The sequence below is a fragment of the Corylus avellana genome, chromosome 7 (assembly GCF_965113065.1).
Source record: "Corylus avellana chromosome 7, dhCorAvel1.hap1.2, whole genome shotgun sequence".
NCBI classification, from domain to species: Eukaryota; Viridiplantae; Streptophyta; class Magnoliopsida; order Fagales; family Betulaceae; genus Corylus; species Corylus avellana.
Genome location: NC_142496.1, coordinates 5,827,023 through 5,850,630, shown reverse-complemented (window position 1 = coordinate 5,850,630; position 23,608 = coordinate 5,827,023). Strand labels below are relative to the sequence as shown.

The following is a 23,608-nucleotide window of genomic DNA, read 5'->3' as shown; positions in this document are numbered from 1 at the left end:
TTAAATAAATATTTATTTTTTGAATTTATAAGAATATTTTTATCTTAATGAGAAATATATAAGGGCATTTTTATCTTTTTGCTAATCTTAAAGGAGGCATTGTCACAATTAAAAGTTTGGGGGATACATCGTCAATTGGATGATAGTTTGAAGAGAATATATGAACTTTACCCTTTAAATTTAATATCGGTTCAAACTTTAATAGTAATCAATCTCAAATTTAATACTAATTTTAAAATTTACGTCAAAAAGTTTGAGGGTAGAAATGTAAAACATTACTCTTGTGAAATTAGTCATCGAATTATTGAAATGCATGAATCCACCTTTTAAGTATGCAAAAGATGTCCCCAAGAGGTAGCTCAATTGGTTAGAAACCACGCCTTATGAAAAGGAGGTCACTAGTTCGAATCCCCCCTCCCCCTCTTGTGTGGACATGTAAACCAAAAAAGTATGCAAAAGATGTTGCTATCAAAATTGGTATCTTTGATTAGTCATGATTATGATATTTACGTTTGGTCATTTGCAAAAGTCTCAATCACGATTATGGTTTTCACTGTGACCTGACAACATTGAATGGCCTCGTCTTTATAGAGAAGGCAACAAGCATCTCTATCTGTGAGTAGTGATACAGGTTACGTGGCGTGCATAAACAGTAACGCGCTCCGTTGATGTGGCGTGTGCCACGTCGTTTGCCCCAATTTAAAAAAGAAAAAAATCAAAATCTCAAACACTTTCAGACCATTTCATTCCCCCATCCCAAAAAATTTCCCCCCAAACCCATTTTCCCTCCACCCCATTCTTCCTCCACCCAGATTCTCTCTCCACCGGCACCGGCGCCGGCGCCGTGTTTTCCCCAAAACCATTCCCTCCTACCACACATTTCATTTCCCCCCAAAATTTTCCCCAAACCCATTCTCACGCCTTTCTCTCTTTCTCTCTTATCTCTCTTCTCTCTCACGCCTTTCTCTCTTGTCTCTCTTCTCTCCAACACGAGTTTATGTACGTCTTTGCAAAAAAGGAAGGGATTACGAAACCAAGGATGTGGTATGAGGTAATTCTCTCACACTCTCTCTTTCCTTGTTGTGATTTTCTGTATGGGTTCTTGAAGATATGAGGTTTTGTAGAGATGCTTGGGTTGGGTTATTACAAATCGATGTCTCGTGGTGACTGGTCTTTAGTGCATTTCTTGTTTGGTTGCTGAGAAATTGAAGGAAAAGAAAAGGCTTGTTCAGTGACTTTATCTAAAATCAAAATATTTGTGGAGGTTTTTAAAGTTTTTGCAATTTGCAATTCGTTGTAACAGTCAAAAGTTTGATAGTAAGAACTAATATTCTGTTAAGGATGCTTTGAAAATTTCCTACCAAATTCAGCATGTGGATTTTCTTTGGTGTTGCAGGAACTATATATAGCTCATCACTTTTCCCCAATCGAGCACCAGCTGGAAGGGTTATGCTTTTGAACTACATTGGAGGGGCTACAAATCCTTGAATTTTGTCCAAGGTATGACAGTTAGAGATGATTCACTTCTTGGTTTTAGCGGTATTGCGGTGGTATGGATGGTTTATTTAGGTCAAAAAAAACAAACTGATTTTTTTCGTTAACTGTTAGGTGAGGACATTCACCAATGACTGAATTCTTCAATTCAACTTATTTATCAAAAAAAGATAATTTGAAAGAATAAAAAAAAGAAAAGAAAAAGGAAGATTTTTTTTTTTTTTTTCTCTTTCTTCCTTTTTAATTTTTTATATTACCTTAGTTCAAATATATGCTTAGATATTGCATGCGAAGATCAATGATTGGTCTAACTTTCAGTGGCATCATCTTTACAATCATGGAGGAATCATATTAGGTGTTTCCAAAGTGTTTTAGATTAATGCCTAATCGTCGGCTAAGAGTGAGTGAGGGAGCAAGCCTATGTGCCCCTTTTTATCCCATACTGAGAAATTGTTAATGAACATGCCTTGAGAGAGAGATGCAAATATTACCATTTTTTCCTAGGCTAGGAAAAAGACAATGATTTTGTGCTATTTGTAAATCTGGGTTATAATCATTGTAGCTTGCTTTGGATGCTCAAAAACATTCTTTGTAAATTTGCTTATGAGAAAAAGTGGCCACTTTATCTTAGCACAAAGAATATCATTCTTAAGAAGTATGATGGAAGGTATGTGACCTTCTCAGCTTGTTACTTTTTACTCTATTTGTAAATCTGGGTTATAATCATTGTAGCTTCCTTTGGATGCTCAAAATCATTCTTTGTAAATCTGCCTATGAGAAAAAGTGGCCACTTTATCTTAGCACAAAGAATATCATTCTTAAGAAGTATGATGGAAGGTATGTGACCTTCTCAGCTTGTTACTTTTTACTCTATTTTTAAATTAATATTATTTTTATTTTTCTCATTAGAGAAATTTAATATATTTCTTTTACATTTTAATCCGTGGGAATTTTGTTAAACCCATGTTCCTGGCCTCTTGTTCCATCAATGTATGTTTGATCTTATGAATTCATTCAATGAAGATTCAAGGACATATTACAAGAATATGTCCAACTGTTAGTTGGACATATTCTTGTTTGAGGCCAACTGGAAATCAAAGTTTGAGGCTGCTGGCGTATGGTGAGCATTCTGTTAGTTTTTGCTTTAAAGTGATGGTTTACGCAGGCCTCCCTTTTGTTTATTAAGTTAGTTATATGATTGAATTGGAAGGTATGAACACCATCTCACCGTTGAGGGTATGGGAACCTTGAGACAATTCGAGAACTTTGCCGCAAGGTAAATGAGAAGTGTCCCGATTTGATTTTTCTCATGAAAACCAAATTACGAAGCAATAAATGTTGGTGATTAAATGAAGAATGGGTTTCAATAATATGATAGTCGTTGATTGAGTTGGAAGAAGCTGAGGCTTAGCATTGCTATGGAAGGAGGGTTTGGGGATTGAACTCTACAACTACAGTCACAGGCACATTAGTACTGTAGTTTCTCCTCTTAATTCAACTCCATGTTTTTTTATTGGCTTCTATGGTCACCTGGAGACACATAAAAGATGTGCAGCATGGGATTCGTTGAGACATCTAAAATCTATGGAATCTGGTCCTTGGATGTGTGCCGGCGATTTTGATGAAATTCTCGACCATTCCGGAAAGGTTGGGGGAAGACGAAGACCCAATTATTTAATGGAGAATTTCCAATCAACTCTGGAATTCTGTGGATTATATGAAATTGATTGTAGGGGCCCTATATGCACGTGGAATAATGGGAGAGATGGGTGTAACTTCACGATGGAGAAATTAGACCATGTGGTTGCTAATCATGCATGGCAGGTTCGATTTCCTAACGTGGTAGCATCCCTAGATGTGGCTGTTTTCTCTGATCATCTTCCTCTTTCTATTAATCTTGATGGGAGTCATAAGATTAAAGGGGACGTGGGTTCAAATTTGAGGCTATGCGAGCAGAAAGCCAGAATTGAAAAGAAGCTATCAGACAAATATGGAAGGTTAAGGCCACGGATCATGGGAGTTACAAGTCAGTGGAAAAGAAACTAAAAGCTAGTAAAAGGTGTTTGAAGGAATGGCAACAGGTGAATGGCAGGTGTGTGGGATAGCAAATTCATAAGCTGTCCAAACAGTTGCTTGAGGCCCAATCTATTCAAGAGGGCATGGACTCAGCCCTACTCTAAAGGTTGAAAACAGATTTTCTTAACAAACAAAATGAGGATGATCTCTATTGGAGATAGAGAGCGAATGAGAATTGGATGAGGTTTCAGGATCAAAACACCCGGTATTTTCATGCATGCGCAAATCAGGAAAAAAAAAGGCCAATTTGATTACTGGCATTACTGACGAGCAAGGGCAACGGTGGGAGACTCATGATTGTATTAGAGATGCGTTTGTTTAATACTTCCAATGCTTATGTACTTCAAGGGGGCCTAGAAGTATGGAGAATGTTTTGGAGGCAGTGGATGTACGTGTGTCTCAAAGTATGAATGATTCTCTGTTGAAAGCTTTTACAATTGAAGAAGTGGGGGCTCCCCTAAATCAGATGGATCCCTTGAAAGCGCCCGGCCCGAATGGGTTTTCCGCATGTTTTTTTCAAAAAAAATTGGTCTGCCATTGGAGATGAGGTTAGCCATGCTGTAATTTATACTGTGAATAATGGGTGCATGAATAAAGAGCTCAATTTAACCTATATTACTTTAATCCCAAAATTGGCGAACCCAACTTGTGTCTTTGAATTTCGCCCCATTAGTCTGTGCAACATGCTTTACAAGTTGGTTTCAACCCTCACCAATATATTAAGAGTCATGATTCAGAGCACGCCCGGCGTGCTTCAACAGTGAAGCACGCTAGGCTAAATTTTTTTTTTTTTAAAAAAAAAAAAAATTAAAATAATAAAAAAAAAAAAAAATCACGGCCGGCGTGCTTCACTGTTGAAGCACGCCGGGCGTGCTCTATATCTTTACCCATATATTAAAATCAGTGCTCCCTGAGATTATTTCCCCTAACCAAAGCACATTCATACCGGGTCGGCTTATATCAAACAATATCTTGGTGGCCTATGAGACTTTACATACCTTGCAATTGAGGATGTTGGGAATGGTGGGACATATGGCAGTGAAACTCGATATGAGTAAAGCCTATGACAGGGTAAAATGGGATTTTCTAGAAGCTGTGTTGGATTGCATGGGTTTCGCTCATAGGTGGATCGAAATGATAATGATGTGTGTAAAGACGAAAACATACAAGGTTCTAATCAACGGTGATCCTACGGGTCGGGTTACCCCCACTAGGGGCATCCGACAAGGGGATCCAATCCCACCTTACCTTTTTTTGTTGTGTGCAGAAGCTCTGAGTTCCCTTTTGACTCGGGTGGACAGCAATGGTCATCAACTACCTGGAGTTGCAACTTCAAAGAAGGGGCCCCATTTAAGTAACTTATTTTCTGCCTACGATAGCTTACTGTTCTGCAAAGCCTCTCCCTTGTATTGGCACAAACTGACAAAAATTCTGAAGATTTAGGAGTTGGCTTCAGGACAGCAATTAAACCAAGCAAAACATCTATTTTTTTCAGTCGCAATACACTCCTAGATACACAGCAGGAAATATTGAGGTTGTCATGTATTCCCTCCACTCAGAGATACGACAAAAACCTTGGATTGCCAGCTCTTGATGGTAAATTGTTAAATGCTAAAATATTCATATTTTCAGCCCTTAACTTACATGTTTTAATCCTTTAGTTTTAGTTAATTAGGTCATTTTAATTCTTTTTTGTGTTTTCCATACTTTTGTAGGCTTTTGGAAGAAAATGAAGTAAATCTAGAAGATTTGGGCTCAAAGAGAGAAAATGGGAAAAGTGGGAGCCCCTGACACTGCGTTCGATCACAGGTTCCCTGCGATCAAGCGCAATACTAGATAAGACAAACCATGAAGCGGTCACGAGCGCTCGAGCGCACAACAGAATAGGCTCGATCGCAGATGTGCGATTGAGCACACACGGATTGCGATCGATCGCACCCGTGCGCAGAAGACACATCAAAGCTACAGCCAGAATAGTAGTATTTCCATATTAAGGATTTCCAACTCCCAATTGTAATAGGTTTGAAACCCTACGAAATTTCTGGGTTTACTAGTTTGTCAAGGACTTCCAAAGCCTATAAATAGATCCTTAAGCCTCTAGAATAAGAAACTTGAGAAGGAGAAGAATTGGAGCTCTCAAGTCCAAGTTTCGGGTTTATTCTTTTCATTTTTTTTTTCTTTTATTTTATGAAGATGTTTAACATCTACATGTGTAACTAATTTAATTAGTAGGGCTAGATTGAAGCCCTAATTATGTTGAGTTGATATTCAATATTGGCGCCCTTGTAATGATCGTGTTGTGATATCTAAATTGATTAATTCATGATTTCATGAATTCCTCATATGTGTGTGCCTGATCAACATGTGCATGAGGTATGGATTAGTTAGTTAAATCAATTTGGATGACTGAGTCCTAGGTTTAACATAAGTAACAAAAGAAATCCACACCGGGTTCCTGGGTTAATCAACATAGGGAACCGGGAGTAGACACCCATGCCCTAGGCCTCATCATGTGTTTGTCGATTTCTACAGCTTTATGCTTTCTTAAAGAACAACTTAGTAGACACCCATGCTAAATCCTTTAAGAAAGAAAAGAATTAGAGTAGACACCCATGCCTAATTCATTGCTTAGGGAAATCAATAGTCTAAGGAGTAGACATCAATGCCCTTACGTTGACAAACATTACATATTCATAACATGATCAAAACATTGACATATTTATATATTAGCTAAATATAATTAGTGGTGGATATCAAGGCCCTACCTTTTTATCATTATCAACTTAAATCCAATCTTTTGTTTTATTTTACTCTGAGAACTTATTTTAGACAAGATTCAGCAATCCTCGTGGGAATGACCTCATATTTGCACACTATACTACTATGTTGACCTCGTGCACTTGCAGGTAAAACATCCAGTTATTTGCCTACTAATTTAGGTAGGTAATTGTGAACAACAAGTTTTGGATGCTGTTACTGGGATTGCAGCAATTTTGTTTTAAAATATTTTCCTTTAGTTGTGTTATTTTAATTTTTAATTTTTAATTTTGTTTTTATCAAAATTATTTTCTGTTGATGCTTAATTTTTTTTGTTTTCTATTTAAGGTTGCGGAGTAGCAGTTTGTGATTGCGATCGAACATCAGCCGAGTGCGATCAAGCGCACCAACCTGCGATCCAGTGCAGTTCTAGGGAGCATCCGGACCAGCAACACTGAAGCTGCTTTGACTAAAGAAGCAACTCAATTGATGCAAGGTCGTTGATCTCAAGATTCAACCGTTATTCCACTCGATCCTGAAATTGGGCGGACAATTCGATAAAGACCTAGAGACAAAAAAGAAGAGGAAGAAATTGAGATGGAAGATTTACAAGAGAATCCAATAGGGCCAAGACCACTAGAGGCAAATCCACCACCGGTGCGGAGACCGATGAAACAGACATTTGTTCCAGTAAACCTCCTTCAACCCTCATGCATAGCATATCAACCAGAGGTAGAAGGTAGCTATTATATTTCTCCTTAAATCCTCATTGCATTGACTCACTTCAGGCGCACAGCTACTGAGGATCCCAACTTGCATCTTAAAGAATTTTTGATTTATGCAAGTTACAACATGTCCAAGACAAAACTCCAAAAATACTAAGATTAGTTCTCTTTCCTTTCTCTTTGAAAGATAATGCTAAACTATAGTATAATTCTTTGCCAGCAGATTCTATCCATACTTGGGAGGAATTAGCCACCAAGTTTCTAAAGAAGTTTTTCCTAGCTCGAAAGACAAGACAACTTAAAGGAAACTTCAAATGTTCCAACAACGAGATGGAGATTTGTTCTTTGAGGCATGGGATCACTTCAATTCATTGCTTCTAAAGTGCCCACACCACAACATCCCTCAAGATGATCAGGTACAAATTTTTTAGAAAAGTTTAGATGATACTAACAAATGGATGGTTGACTCAGCTTGTGAAGGAGCACTTATGGAGAAGAATAGCGAGGAAGCAATGGAGATTTTTGAAATGTTGAGTGGGTATTCTAAGCAATTCTGCTCTAGAGGAAGGCGAGGAGTTAAGAGCAAGGGCATGTATGAAGTGAACTTCAATAGGGGTCTCCCAATCTGATGGCCGCTGTGGAAAAGAAGTTGGACATGTTTGGCAAGGCCATGATTGCTCAGAAAATTTCACCTCTGCAACAGGACACACCAATCCAGGTATGTGCTATTTGTTCCCATCTAGAACACATTACTAAGATGTGTCCTTTATCTCCATTTGCAGAACAAGAAGAAGTGAATTATGTGGGACAAAACAATTACCTGCACAAGAACAATCCGTACTCCAACACTTACAATCTAAGATGGCGCAACCATCCCAATTTTTCTTGAAGTAACAACCAAGGACAACAGAAGGGGTCCCAACAAGTAAGCCAACCAACTCAAGAGTCAAAGTTGAACCAACTGGAAAATATGATATACAAACTGGTGACCTCACAACAGCAATTCTCGACTAATCAAAAACAATTCAACAAAAAGACTGATCAAGCCATTTAAAGACTGGAAGTGCAAATGGGGCAAATGGCAAAGGAGCTGAGTGAAAGAAAGCAGGGAGAATTTTCAGCCCAAACAATACCTAACCCAGGGAGTCACCAGCAGCTGAAAGCAGTCGCAGTGCTTAGGAATGGCAAAGTCATTGGAATTGAAGAGCCACCTCAAGCATCTCCAGAGGAAGCATCAACTTCTAAGGTAAACAAAATGGAGAAGGTGAATGCACTACCCTTTCCTCAAAGGTTAGTCAAACCAAAAAAAGAAAAGCAACTTATGGATATTTTTGAGACTTTGAGGAAAGTAGAAATCAATATTCCCTTGTTAGATGCAATTAAACAGATTCCTTCTTATGTTAAATTTTTAAAAGACTGTTGCACTAACAAAAGGAGATTTCATGAGCAATAAACTGTGGCTCTAACAGAAGAGGAAAGTGCAGTTTTGTTGAGAAAATTACCACCAAAGCTAACAGATCCGGGCGATTTGACCATTCCTTGCAGGATAGGAGACCACCTTTTTGAGCATGCATTGCTGGATCTGGGAGCAGGGGTCAATTTGCTGCCTTACATGGTATATGAAAAGCTGGGTTTGGGGGAGCTTCAACCAACCTCTGTCACCTTGCAATTGGTAGGGCTGTTAAGTGAGCGAAGCGTCTCGCGAGCAAGCTCGGGCTCGGCTCGCATAAGATCGACTCGTGCTCGACTCGAATATTATATGAAGCACTTCGTGAACACAAATCCTAGCTCGAATATTAAACGAAACAAGCTCGGCTCGACTCGGCTAACTCGTGAGCAGCTCGTGAGCTCGGCTCGTATAAGGCTCGCCTCGCTTATTAAGCTCGGCTCGTATATTTTTTATTAAGTAACAAATAACAATATATAATTAACATTACTCATTTACTTAATAATAACAAATATATTATATACCTTTGTTTTTTTTTTTGTTATTTATGTATATGTGTGTATATATATTATATATATAATATATGTATATATTAATATAAAAACATATAAGAAATATATATATATATATATATATATATATATATATATATATATATATATATATATATATATATTGTCATTAATCATTTTATCATATGATATAATCATATAGTACAACCGCACAAGTTATTGTGTCATTTAATACAAATATTATAATTAGATAGTTTATACTTTGGAAATTGGAATCGTATATATCACATAATCATTAATCATTATATAATCATATGGTATATCTGCATAAGTTATTGTGTTATTTAATCAATACATTATAATTATATACTTTATTCTTATAAAACATATATGATGTATCAGATAATCTTAGATCTAAGAGAATATTAATATTAATTGTGAGATAATATGATCATAAAATTTAAGTATGAGTATACGACCATTAGATCATATGAATTTATTGCTTAGAGTTTGAGTATTTCGGTTTTCTTACTTCTGTTTTGTAATAAGGCTTGGCCACTCGATCTGCTTACTTGGATGTGAACTGAAGTACTGAACTTTGATCCAGATCTTTTAGGTCGTAGATGTGAATTTTAGTCCAAACCTTCGAGTTGTGGACATGAACTTCATCCTGGCTTTTGGGTTGAAGAGGAATTTGCGCTACCTATGCATTGGATTGCGTCTGTCTTATGTTTGTTTAATGTTCTTTAACATTTTAGTTGATTTTGTATGGATGATTGTGATGTTGGGATTAATCTATTATATTTGTTTAATGTTCTTTAGCATTTTAGTTGATTTTGTTAGTTTTAATTGTAAGGTTGACATTAATCTGATATGTTTGTTTAATATTCTTTAGTATTTTAAGGTGCAAATTATTATGGATGATTTTTATAATCTCATACATCTAAATTACAAAAAACAAAAAAAAACAAAGTCGAGCTCGAGCTCGAGCCTGGCTCGAGATCGAGCAAAATAGTCGAGCTCGAGCTCGAGCTCGAGCAGGGTACATAGCCTGTCGAGCCGAGCTCGAGCAGCATAGTCGGGCTCGAGTCGAGCTCGAGCCTGACTCCAAAATAAACGAGCTGAGCCTGGACAGCCAAAGCTCGCCTAAGCTCGGCTCGTTTACAGCCCTAGCAATTGGCAGACAAAAGCATCAAAAGGCTAAGAGGTATACTTGAGGATGTGTTGGTAAAGGTAGGTACATTTATTTTACCTGCTGACTTCATTATGTTAGATATGGAAGAATCTCATATGCCATCACCCTTGCCAATCATCTTAGGAAGACCCTTTATGAGAACTGCTGATACTACAATAGGTGTGAAAAAGGGTACAGCAAGTATGAAGGTGAATGGTGAGACAATAGAATTTAAAATATTTGATGCAATGAAGTTACCTCATGATGATTTGGAGTGTTTTGATGCTTGTATGATCCAATGTGTTAGTGAGTCAGTTTTGCTAAATTCACAGGAAGATCCAATAAGGACCCCCCTCACTCATAAGTCCACAAGTCAAGACATTGGGCCAGCCTATGCATATGTTGCTGAGGATATCAATGGAGCAAAGCAACCTCTTCAAGCCAGTCCACCATACCCAAGTACCAAAAGAATGCTGCAGCTGGATGAATGGGACGCCAATAAGCTCCACAAGAAAAAGACCCAAGGACCATTATCATAGAAAGCATACCAAGAAGGCGTCCTATGTGGAATTAAAATTATCAACCTATAAAGAAGGTCTTGTTCATGCACCACCAAAGGCACTTGAGCCATATTCTGTGGAGCTCAAGTGCAGCTCTCCACACTAGAGACATTACAATCACAAGTAGAAGCGTTTGAGCAATCCAGGAGCTCGAACGCATCTACTTAACACAGTGGTACTGAGGCCACTGAAGGCGGTACATTTTTTCCCCTCATGTTTTTCATCATATCAATTTCTTTACTTTACATGTGTCTCACTTATCCTTAGTGTTTCTTTCTCATTGTTGTACATTAAGTTTATTAAAAAAAAAAAAAAAAAGTACTTTCTGTTACTACGATCGATCGCAACAAGTATGCGATCGAGCGCAGCAACCGAATGTTGGCTTTAAACATTCTGTTAGTGCGATCGAACGCACCTTGGGTGCGCTCGAGCACACCTCAACCACACACGCACACCCTTGGACAAATGCGATCGAGTGTACCATGAATGCGATCGAGCACACTCAGACAGCAGGGCACATGACCTATTTTAGGTCACTTTCCCCCCTATTCTCCCTCAAACTCTCCTGCGTTGTACAAGTCCCCATCACCTACACTCACCCGTCATCGGAGCACCACCTCTTTCCCTCATCTCCACCGGCCTTGAACCACCACCACCACACCATATCTACACTTGTACGACCCTATTCAACCCTACGGCCACCACCTTCATCACATATCACGTTCTCCATTTCCATCGACCTCCTCGACTCCGACACCCCCCCACCTTCACTTTTCTTCTGAATTTTTAGGACAGTGTGGGTGTTTATCCACTCATATTGTCACTCTGTGTTGGATTTCGTATTTTTGCAGGGAGTTTTGTGCGGTGTTGCCTTGTGTTGCAAGTTTGGCCATCTTCAGCGCACACCAGGTGTTCGACAAAAGTCCCTAATCAAGCACAAAATGCTAAGAACCTGTGCTTCATCCTCCCGGGGGTCCGAGGCCCAAGCTATTTCTCCTCCGCCCACTTTTGAAAAGCGAGAGCTGCCGTTTGAGACCACCTTCGCCATTCGCGAAGACTTTCAAATCCATGAGGTAACTCAATGGGCAGTCGTCGAGTTCAAGCATCGGGGGCTCAAGAAGCTGTTCAAGCTGGTCACCTCCACTGCTTACCGGAAGTTGGTGATTGTGTTCTATGCCTGCCTATCCCATGATTGCGACAGGCCAGCTGTCCTCTCTTCCAAGGTGCAAGGCCAAGTTGTTGACGTGACACGGGCCATCATTGCCGCTGCTCTTCAATGCAATGATGAGCATCCTCCAGAAACCACACATCTTGCCGAGCAGCCGCCCTGATACTATGTGGCGGAAATCATTGAGGACATGTGCCAAGGGCAATATGCCGATGCCCATCATCATGCTGGCAGCCGATCCAAGCTACCTCAACGGCTTTGGTTTGTGGACTCCATATTGCACCATAATGCCTTCCCCGTGGGACACAAAACTCAGATGCTTGATCAATTTCTCCAGACCCTCTACGCCTTCCACAAAGATGCCTGGTACTCCATTCCCGACATCATTTGGAACCAAATTCATAAATTTTGGAATGGAGTGCACATTGGAGGAGCGGAGTCCACACACTCATGGGGGTTGCCTTTCCCATACTTAATCACTCACATTCTTCGGAAGAAAGGCCTCAAGGGCACCGTAGCTTATGAGTTAGTTACTACTACTCCCATATTTGGCATTCGCCAATGGAACAAGAGCTGCTCCGATATGCCCCGGGTACCACCAGTACTAGTGGCTAGTGGAGAGGAGAGTGAGGCCGAGCCGATGGTCGAAGATGAACCAGCAGCAGTAAAGGAGGAGGCCCCGATCATTTTTCAAGCCGTAGAGTACCGCTCACTTAATGAAGAAATGGCGGGTCTTCGAAGAGAATTGGCTGATCAAAGAAGGGAGGCTCGGGAAGATAAAGCACTGATGGATCAACGATTATCTGCCTTGGAAGAATTGATGCGGTCCATACTTAGCTATTTGCCACCACCATCTGGAGCATCTACTTCTGGAAAGCACTGAGATGGGACCACCGTCTGGCTGAAGACGTAAAACTTAGCGCTCATAGGAGGCATCCCATAGTTTATCATTTTATTTTGTTTTCTTTAAGTGTGTTTTAAGTTAATCTTTTTATTTATCTTTAGTTTTGTTCCTTTTAACTTGTTTTTGTGTTTTCTTATTTTGTAGGGACAAGTGTGCTTCACTTCAAGTTTGGGGGTGTGCTATGAGCCATGCTTTCCAAGATGATGTCGACCATCTCCCGGGTAAACTCTTTCCTTTACTTAGACATATTGGGGACAATGTGTCATTTAAGTTTGGGGGTATGGGCACACATGATTGGTCACACACTTTGTCCCAATTTCAAGTTATTTGTTTGTGCGCTTGTTTATTTATTTGAAAAAATAAAAAAATAAAAAAATTATTATGCATGTTTATGTTTGCCATAAAATTTTAAGTTAATCTAAAAGAATTGTGGCTTGAATTCATTAGTAAGCTTAAAATTTTGAACACATGATCTAATGAGTGAATCTGTTAGTTTGATGACTTGTTTAGGACAGTTAAAAAATAACATGTTTGATTTGAGCACACATGCACATTAGCACATAATTTGTGAGGTCTGATATGTGTGCTTCTGTATTTTGGATGAAATTGGATGACTTTTTAGATGAACATTGTTACATATACATAAAATAAATAAAATAAAATAAATGATCATTGATGGGCTTTTCACTGAGTAACTGGACCTCTTGTTCCAAGGCATTGAGTGTTTACGTCAAAAGGTGAAAATTTTAGATTTGATCAATGTCATGGTTAGTTTGGTTTTGTAGCCTCTTTGACTCAAGTTTGTAGGTCCTTAGGCGTGTTTCTACACCTAATGCCCTAAAACCATATTGTTTGGGAGTCATTGAATTAACACCTGCTACATGGGTCAATTAGAAAACTTAAGGAAACCAAACATTATACAACCTGACCAAAATAAATAAATAAATATGCCATGGTTGTTCATTCTAATAGGAATTTCAATGAATTTTGAGATATGGAGACATTACATATTGGAAAGATTTGGAAGCCTCATAATTTTGTGCAAATTCACAGAACACAATTTTCAAACTTGTGATGATTTAGCATGTCCTTTGTAAGTAATTGCACTTTGAGATTCTAATTCATTGTGAAGATGAAGTTCATCTTTTTAAGCTTGCTAATGAATGAAAATCATGATCTTGAAGTGATACTTTAATTTCTAAGATAACATGAACTGTGCATGATGTTTGTGGATAACATTTTTGGAAAACCCTCACAAGACTTCACTCGTCCTCTAGAGAACTCCTAAAGGTTTAAAAAACTTGTTGCATATGCTAAATATAATCGTATATCCCATGAAAGATGGATTTATCTTTTTGTTCTCTATTTTTCACTTTTGTTTTTAGTTTTGTATTGCTAAGGGACTAGCAATATGTAAGTTTTGGAGTGTGTTAAGTGTTAAAATATTCATATTTTCAGCCCTTAACTTACATGTTTTAATCCTTTAGTTTTAGTTAATTAGGCCATTTTAATTACTTTTTGTGTTTTTCATACTTTTGTAGGCTTTTGGAAGAAAATGAAGTAAATCTAAAAGATTTGGGCTCAAAGAGAGAAAATGGGAAAAGTGGGAGCCCCTAACACTGCGATCGATCACAGGTTCCTTGCGATCGAGCGCAGTACTAGAGAAGACAAAGCATGAAGCGGCCACGAGCGCTCGAGCGCACAACAGAAGCGGCTCGATCGCTGTTGTGCGATCGAGCGCACACGAGTTGTGATCGATCGCACCCGTGAGCAAAAGACACATCAAAGCTGCGGCCAGAATAATAGTATTTCCATATTAGGGTTTTCCAACTTCCAATTGTAATAGGTTTGAAACCGTACAAAATTCCTAGGTTTACTAGTTTGTCAAAGACTTCTAAAGCCTATAAATAGATCCTTAAGCCTCTAGAATAAGAGGCTTGGGAAGGAGAAGAATTGGAGTTCTCAAGTTCAAGTTTCGGGTTTAGTCTTTTCCTTTCTTTTCTTTTATTTTATGAAGATGTTTAACATCAACTTCATGTGTAACTAATTTAATTAGTAGCGATAGATTAAAGCCCTAGTTATGTTTAGTTGATATTCAATATTAGCGCCCTTGTGATGATCTTGTTGTGATATCTAAATTGATTAATTCCTGATTTCATGAATTCCTTATATGTGTGTACCTGATCAACATGTGCATGTAGTATAGACTAGTTAGTTAAATCAATTTGGATGACCGAGTCTTGGGTTTAACATAAGTAACAAAAGAAATCCACACCGGGTTCTTGGGTTAATCAACATGGGGAACCAGGAGTAGACACCCATGCCCTAGGCCTTATGTGTTTGTCGATTTTCACAGTATATGCTTTCTTAAAGAACAACTTAGTAGACACCCATGCTAAATCCTTTAAGAAAGAAAAGAATTAGAGTAGACAAACATACCTAATTCATTGTTTAGGAAAATCAATAGCCTAAGGGGTAGACACCAATACTCTTAGGTTGACAAACATTAGATATTCATAACATGATCAAAACATTGGCATATTGATATATTAGCTAAATATAATTAATGGTGGATATCAAAGCCCCACCTTTTTATCATTATCAACTCAAATCCAATCTTTTGTTTTATTTTAATTTGGGAACTTATTTTAGACAAGATTCAGCAATCCTCGTGGGAATGACCAAGTATTTGCACACTATACTACTATGTTGACCTCGTGCACTTGCGGGTAAAACATCCAATTATTTGCCTATTAATTTAGGTAGGTAATTGTGAACAACATAAATCCCGTAAGCAGGCTTTTAAGAGTATCAAGGACAGAGTTTGGAGGCGAATTGGTGATTGAAAACTGAAATTTTTGTCACAAGCGGGGAAGGAGATCTTGTTGAAAGCAGTGATCTAAGCAATTCCGACATATAGTATGAGCATTTGTTCTGAGATCAATTTCGAGATCCAAGGAATTCCGACATATAGTATGAGCATTTGTTCCAAGCAATTCTTCCAAAGAGCCTATGTTCCGAGATCAATTCATTAATGCAAAAATTTGGGTGGGGACATCAAGAAAATGACTCGCGCATTCATTGGATGAGATGGAGTCAAATGTGGCTGTCCAAAGATAAAGGCGGTATGGGTTTCAGAGACTTGGTGAGCTTCAATAAGGCTCTTTTGGCAAAACAATGTTGGCGGTTGTTTCAGTCTCCCAAGAGCCTTACGACAACAATAATAAAGGCCAAATATTATCCGAATACCTCTTTCATGGACGCAAAGTTGGAAACAAAGCCATCTTTTGCATGGAGAAGTATCCAAGGCGCTAGAGATCTTATTGAGGCTGGAACTATTTGGAGAATTGGTAATCGTCAATCGATAAATATTTGGGGTGATAATTGGATTCAAATCCCAACAACATATAGAGTCCAATCTCGTCCGAAAGTGTTGGACCCGAGTAGCAAGGTGTTTCAACTTTTTGATCAGGAAATGGTGGGGTGGGACAAGAACTTGTTGCGGAGCATCTTCACATCAGAGGAGATAGCCGCCATTAATACCAAACGAATTAGCCAAACGCATCAACCGGGTCTCCAGATTTGGCGGTGCACAAACTCGGATATTTTCTTGGTTAAAAGTGCCTATCACCTAGAAAAAGAGTTGGAGATGAGGAAGAGTCCAGCGGGTTCAACAAGGAGAGAGGAGAGTATTTTATGGAAGACAATGTGGAAATTATCTATTCCAAATGTAGCAAAGAGTTTTTTTTCTGGCGAGCTTGTCACAACTTGTTGCCTACAAAGGATAATCTTCTTCGGCAGAAGGTGGTGAAGGAGCCATTCTGCCCAACTTGTGAGAGGGAGCCGGAAACTTTCACTCATGCTTTGTGGGGTTGCAGCCATGGATGCGTGGGGATGTAACAAGAGGATATTCCAAAAATGTGTTACGGAAGGTTCGAACTTCATGTAAATTTCGGAAATTATTTTCTGGAGATTTGATACGAAGGATTGTGCTCTCTTTGTGCAGTTAGCTCGACAGATTTGGTTCCGTAGAAACAAGTGGGCATTTGATGGAGTATTTACAAGCCCAAATGTTATTATTCAGAAATCCTTTGAGCTGATTGCAAACTACTCCCACCTCCACGAGAAGAGATCACCTGGACATAGCATGCGGAATCCGGATTGTGTTAAAAAGTGGAGGGCCCCTTCTCAAGGATGGTATAAGGCGAATTGGGACGTAGCAATTGACAAATCTCATGGACAGGTGGGGATAGGTGTCGTGATAAGAGAGGAGAAAGGGCAGGTTATAGCAGCCATGAGTAAGACACGAATGAGTCTGTTGGAGCCAACAACTGGGGAAGCCTATGCTGCCTATCATGCAGCTTGCCTTTGCAGGGACGTGGGTGTGCAGAACATATTACTAGAGGGAGATGCGAAACAGGTCGTAGAGGCTATTAACTCACATACGAGAACATGGAGTCATTTCGGTCACATAATAAGCGACGCACGACGCATTCTTCCTTCCTTTTGAAGATGGAAGTGTATTTTTGCCCACCGTGAAGCAAATGAGGCAGCTCACCGGCTTGTAGATAGAGTTTCTTTCATGCTAGTGATAGAATATGGAGGGATACTACAAATTTTATTAGTGATATTGTTTTGATGGAGCAATTAGCTCTATCTCATGATTGTTGGTAGAGTTTCTTTCGTGCTCCACTTCTAATCTATTATCAATGATAATGATCAATTCCTTTCAAAAAAAAAAAAAAAAAGAAAAAAAGAAAAAGGTGACTTCGATGAGGTGGTAATTGCCCCCCTCACCTCTCAAAGAGTTCACTTAGTTCTCGTAGGATTACTTCATATATTCTGTTGCCCATCCTTAAGGGGGCAAATTTTTTCAACAGTAACTTGAGTTAACCATACAAATATAAGTTCAAATTCTCTTTTGAAATATTCACAATTTTTAACACAGAAAATATAAATATAAAAAATCACGCACCTAATCAAAATGTCAAGTTGATAAAAATTTCGTCATAATTTCTTCAAGCTTCGAGTTAACGTACACCAAGTACTATTTGTTTTTCTTTTTCTTTTTCTTTTTTTTCTTGTTTTTTCTTTCGAGTGCTAGCTCCGAGTTAACAACTTAACATGGAGTGCTTAGTTATATTTTTTAATTAGTTTTAATTCAATTTTAGGTTTTTTTTTTCATTCAATAAAAAAAAAAATCTTGACCCCCTAAACATAAATCCTGTTAATACCATATATAATGATTTAGGAGAAAACGCTAGTTATATCTTTACTATTACTCCAAATGGATTAGTCAATTTAAAGTTTCCCTAAATAAAGCACAGTTTTACCTAGTAAGTAAGCAATATGAAACATATATAGTACCCATGAGCATTTCTTATAAACATACCATTAACTCTCGATGTGGGCTATACTCATCTTCCTTTCATCTTATAATTAGGGGTAATTATCTTTTGCTCCCGTGAACTACAGCACATTGACACTTTTCCCAATGAACTACGAACTATGACACTTGACCCCATCAAACTACCATCTTATGACAAAAGGCCCCCTTCCGTCAATCAAAATGATTAAAATTGATGGTCAACGGTCAAGTGCAAATCATGTGCCATTTTAAATATTTTTTTTCTTCCACTTTTGCCCTCACTTCAGACAGAGAAAATGATGCTTATACCCTCCTAAACCCTAATCCAACACATGAAAATATCTTTTCATGAGGGCAAAAGTGGAAGAAAAAAAATTTTAAATGTCACATGACTTGCACATGACCGTTGACTATCAATTTTAACTTTTTTGACTAATGAAATTGAGCTTTTTGTCATAAGATGGTAGTTTGATAGAGTCAAGTATCACAGTTGGTAGTTCATGAGGAGAAAGTGTCAAGGCGCTGTAGTTCATAGGGGTAAAAGATAATTACCCCTTATAATTAACTATGGAAATAGTCACTTGGCAATCTTTTCCTACTAAACCAGAAAGGTTAGAAAAATCTATTTTTCTTTTTCGTAAACATATTTCTGATCTGTCTAGTTATAAGCAAAACATGGGATTTCCATTTGGTCATGGCTAATAGTACAAAAATAATATCTCTTATAAGTCGCCTAATCACTCTTATAAAATCATATCTTCCCACTCAAGGCTTTTTTTTTTTTTTTTTTTTTGACCCACTCAAGGCTTTTGATGTATAAGGAGTGCAATTTTTTATCTACTTGCACGAAAAGAAAAGATGTAGGCATAAACTATTAGCATACACTACAAGAAACTAGGTCTTTAGGGGCGACTCCCACTACAAGAAATTAGGTCTTTAGGGGCGACTTTGAGTCGCCCCTAAAGGTCCTAAAGTGGACGTTGTTGCCAACAGCGTCGACTTTTCGACCCTAAAGGTGTCGACACTAATAGTCCGACCCTAATGATCACTTTTAGCGTCCACTTTATCGACCCTAAAAGTCGCAATGTTTTGACCCTAAAGATGATGTAAACGGAAGCGAAAGTCGACCCTAATAATCAAGCATTAGCGTCCACTTTTAGTTAACCATTAGGGTCCACTTTGTCGACCCTAATGGTCCTTTTAAAAAAAATAATAATAATAACTATCAGCGTCCAAACCAAAGTGGACGCTGATAGTTAACCATTAGCGTCCACAAAGTCGACCCTAATGGTCCTAAAAAATTTTTTAAAAAAATTAACTATCAGCGTCCACTTAGAGTCGACCCTAATGATCACTTTTAGTGTCCACTTTATCGACTCTAAAAGGCGCAATGTTTTGACCCTAAAGATGATGTAAACGAAAGAATTAGTCGACGCTGATAGTCAAGCATTAGCGTCCACTATTAGTTAACCATTAGTGTCCACTTTGTCGACCCTAATGGTCCTTTAAAAAAATATAATAATAATAACTATCAGCGTCCAAACCAAAGTGGACGCTGATAGTTTAACCATTAGCGTCCAAAAAGTCGACCCTAATGGTCCTAAAAAATCAAAAAAAAAAAAAAATTATGCGATCGATCGCACTCCAAGTGCGATCGATCGCAACGTCAGTAGGTTTTTGAGATTTTGAGATCGATCGCACTTAGAAAACCCTCTGGTACTGCGATCGATCGCACTTGGAGTGCGATCGATCGCAGAACCAGGGAACATTGGTATGAGTAACATATATATATATATCTTTTTGGCATTTAGATATTTACATATATATATATACATCTAAATGCCAAAAAGAGCTGATCGACCAAAATTTAAAGGCTGAAGTATGAAAATGCTTATTTGAAATTTATCAATTCAAGGCTCAAGAATAAAATCGAACCCTTATTTGAAATTTATCCACCACAAGACAGAAGATAACATTCATATTTTCTAATTGAATTCCATTTGTCCAATAACTGAATTAGCTCAATAAAGTTTAGAAAGTGTAGTCAATTCTGCACATAAAATACTAATAGAAACAGGTAGGAATGTTCTAATTATAGTAATTGGAGAACAGCTAATCAGATTTTGAATCAAAGCAACTTGTTACCACCAACATTCAAGTAATGCCCTTTGATTTCACCAATTTCAGCACATTTCCTAGATTAAATCTTCTCTTTCTTTCTCTCTCTCTCTCTCTCATTTTTTTTATGGTCCTTCAAATCTGCCTCAGTAGCTGTAGCAGAGGGAACACACATTCTACTTTGTCTTAGTATTGTATTTGGACTTTGTAATCAATAAATCAATGTAATTATACTAAAAGATGCATTTGCTTTTATATATATATATAAGTTGAAAGATGCATTTTATTCTTGGACGCAAATTACTATATAAGCATAAACCTCTAAGTTGCAAATGCATTATATATATACACCACATATTGAAAACAAAATTGCATTGCGTTCTGAAACATTTCTTTAGCTTATTGTGAATTGCCGTATGAATGATTCTTAAACTCTTTTGGTAAATTTTTTAGACACAAGAATATACAATGTGCGGCGAAAGGTGTCTACTAGGAGTCTATTCAACTTCTTTAGTTCTCAACTTAGCATATGAATTGCCACAGTCACAATTGATTAATAATGACATAAAGAATAACTTTCATTCCCACCTCAAGTTTACCACAGAACCGATGATGTTTAATTTTGTGGGCCATCCATCTATCACATGTGACAGTGCAACCAAAAGAAATACAGCTTTATCCCCTTCCATGCAATTCAAAATCAGTAGGAGTTGTTTAGTTGCAAGAATATGAAGGTTCTCCTTGCATCCCAAATACTGGCAGCATACCCACTCTATCAGGTTTACATGGCAACAAGAAGAACAATTTTGAAAAAAATATGAACTACAAACTTACTAACAACCACACATGAATAAAATGAAGTAGCCATATTTACAGCTCAAATGCATGATCCATCTAAAGATAGACACAAAAATTCTCTTAAAAAATAATGAAAGTAAAACTCACCCTCTTTTTTTGCTTCCTCTCCACTACTCTCTTCTTTTTCTTCTTCATTCTCTTTTTCCTCTTGTTCCTATGCAATGCTGACATCTCCTTATACAGAACCGCCACTCTTTTAATTTTACCCTTTGCTTCAAATCTTCTGATTGTTGATCAATTTTATCATGTTACTATTTCCCACAAACACTTAGACCTTGCATCCTCAGGATGATGATACTAAAAGGCAAATGAAAACAATCACTACAAAATACCATTAGAGAGATAAAGGAAAGTTTCAACGAGGAAAACTGTTTGTGGTACTTGAAGTTGAAATTGCAAAAATATACACATCCCAAGGTCATCCAAATACTGAAAAAAAATAAAAAATAAAAAAACAAACAAACAAACAAAAAGAGTAGTTCATATGAATGATATCAGCATTATACCAGATACCTAAAGTCAAAATTACTTGGAAGGAAACAACTCTACTAAACACGACTGACATAATATAATCACAAAATTTGATACTTCTTAATCTTTTATTGAGAGGTTTAATTGATTCTTTGGCTTATTTCAAAACCAGCGCATACCAAAATCATACTCACAAGCATTTTCTTCTTCTTCTTTTGAATTGAGAAAACAAAAACAATTAGTTAATAAGTTGCATCACAAATGGACTTACTCTGTTTATAAGTAATACATTTACTAAGATAAAAAGAGAGCACTCAAGTACATGGAGATTGTACAAAATTCTCCCAAAAGTTACAATCGAAAATTCCAAAAGGTCAAGGAAGTCCGAAAAAAAAGAAAAAAAAGCAAGACTTTCTAGGGCAGGCATCCAATCAAACAATGATCTCAAAACACAGGGTTATTATGAGTAAGCTCAACTCCATTATAATTGAGGACAAGCTAGAGATGGATAAGAACCAGCAGCAACCTAAAAGATACATGGGATACCCTAAATAGGGAGGAAAAAAATGAAGATAAGTAATTTTCTTTCTTTTAAAAAAAGGTGTTCGTTTCATCGATGGAAAATAAACCATAACACAAGCACCTGGCAATCCTCCTACAAATATATATATAGAGAGAGAGAGAGAGAGAGAGGAGAGCGAGAAAGAGGACCGAATGAGAGAGAACCTGGCTATGCGTCTGCAACTAGAAGGAGAAAATACATGGTTGTGCGTCTGCAACTTTGAATCGCATCTCTCTTTCTCTCTCGCAGTCTCATTTGTCTCTCTCCGTTTGTCCGTCACTCTCTCTCTCTCTCTTGTGTCGATCTCTCTCTCTCGCTCTAGCTCTCTCTCCTGGTATTGTGCAGAACTGCAGAAGGCAAGCAGAAGGTAGGGGATAACATGAGAAGAATGGGTTAGAGAGGCGAAGAAGAAAAAAGGGGGAGATACAACACAAATTTTCCGAAAATTTCACCCGCCGCGCCAATGGATCCCGCCTTCTAATTTGTACGAAACTGACATAGTTTTATATCAGCGTCGACTTAGTCGACGCTGATAACCATACTATCAGCGTCAACCTATAATGTTGACGCTGATTGTCCACTTTTTAATTTTTTTTTATTTGAACTTATTTAGACAATTATATTAGCTTATTAATTTTATTTTAAGTCAAAATTGATTGAAAAAAAAAATAATCTAATTTTTTGGGTCATAATTAGTAAAGTTTTCTATTTGTTATTTGTTAATATATATACATCATTTTGTAGTTTTCTCACACACACACACACACACATATATATATATATACAAAGTTTTTCTCCAAAATGGGTTGGAAGAATTTCTTTTCACCTAATCTATAAAAATTACATGTATTTATTGAACATGTAAGATGCACATGTTCGATTGAACCTTCAATTGTATACGGTTGGATCGATCAATTAATCTTATCACAATCAATCAAACTAATTCACTAGGATCGATCAGATGTTCGATCGAGCCATCAATTTTTTCAAGTTTGATTGATCATTTGATCCTATCACAATAAATCAAACTAATTGACTAGGATTGATCGGATGTTCGATTAAACATTTAATCCTATCACGATCAATCGAACTAATTCAGTAGGATCGATCGGACATTTGATTCTATCATGATCAATCGAACTAATTCATTATGATCGATCAGATGTTTGATCAAACGATTGATCCTATCACGATCAATCGAACTAATCTATTAGGATCGATCGGATGTTTGATTGATCATTTAATCATATCACGATCAACCGAACTAATTCATTATGATCGATCGGATGTTTGATCGAACATTTGATCCCATTACGATCGATCAGACTAATATGTAATAGTATCGATCGGAATTGATTTTATCAGATGTTCGATTGAACCTTCAATCATGTCAAGTTTTATTGATTGTATCCCG

General features: G+C 37.6%; 1 long non-coding RNA gene across 2 annotated transcripts; it reads left to right on the top strand.

Moving 5' to 3' along the window:
- Nucleotides 1-979: 979 nt before the first annotated feature.
- Nucleotides 980-2,523, top strand: LOC132185739 (uncharacterized). 2 transcript variants are annotated; one of them, XR_015912919.1, is made up of 3 exons: nt 980-1,051; nt 1,397-1,500; nt 2,227-2,523. It is a non-coding gene; the product is annotated as an uncharacterized LOC132185739 (long non-coding RNA). The 2 variants fall into 2 exon arrangements; XR_015912920.1 differs by lacking the exon at nt 2,227-2,523 and adding an exon at nt 2,057-2,208.
- Nucleotides 2,524-23,608: the final 21,085 nt, after the last annotated feature.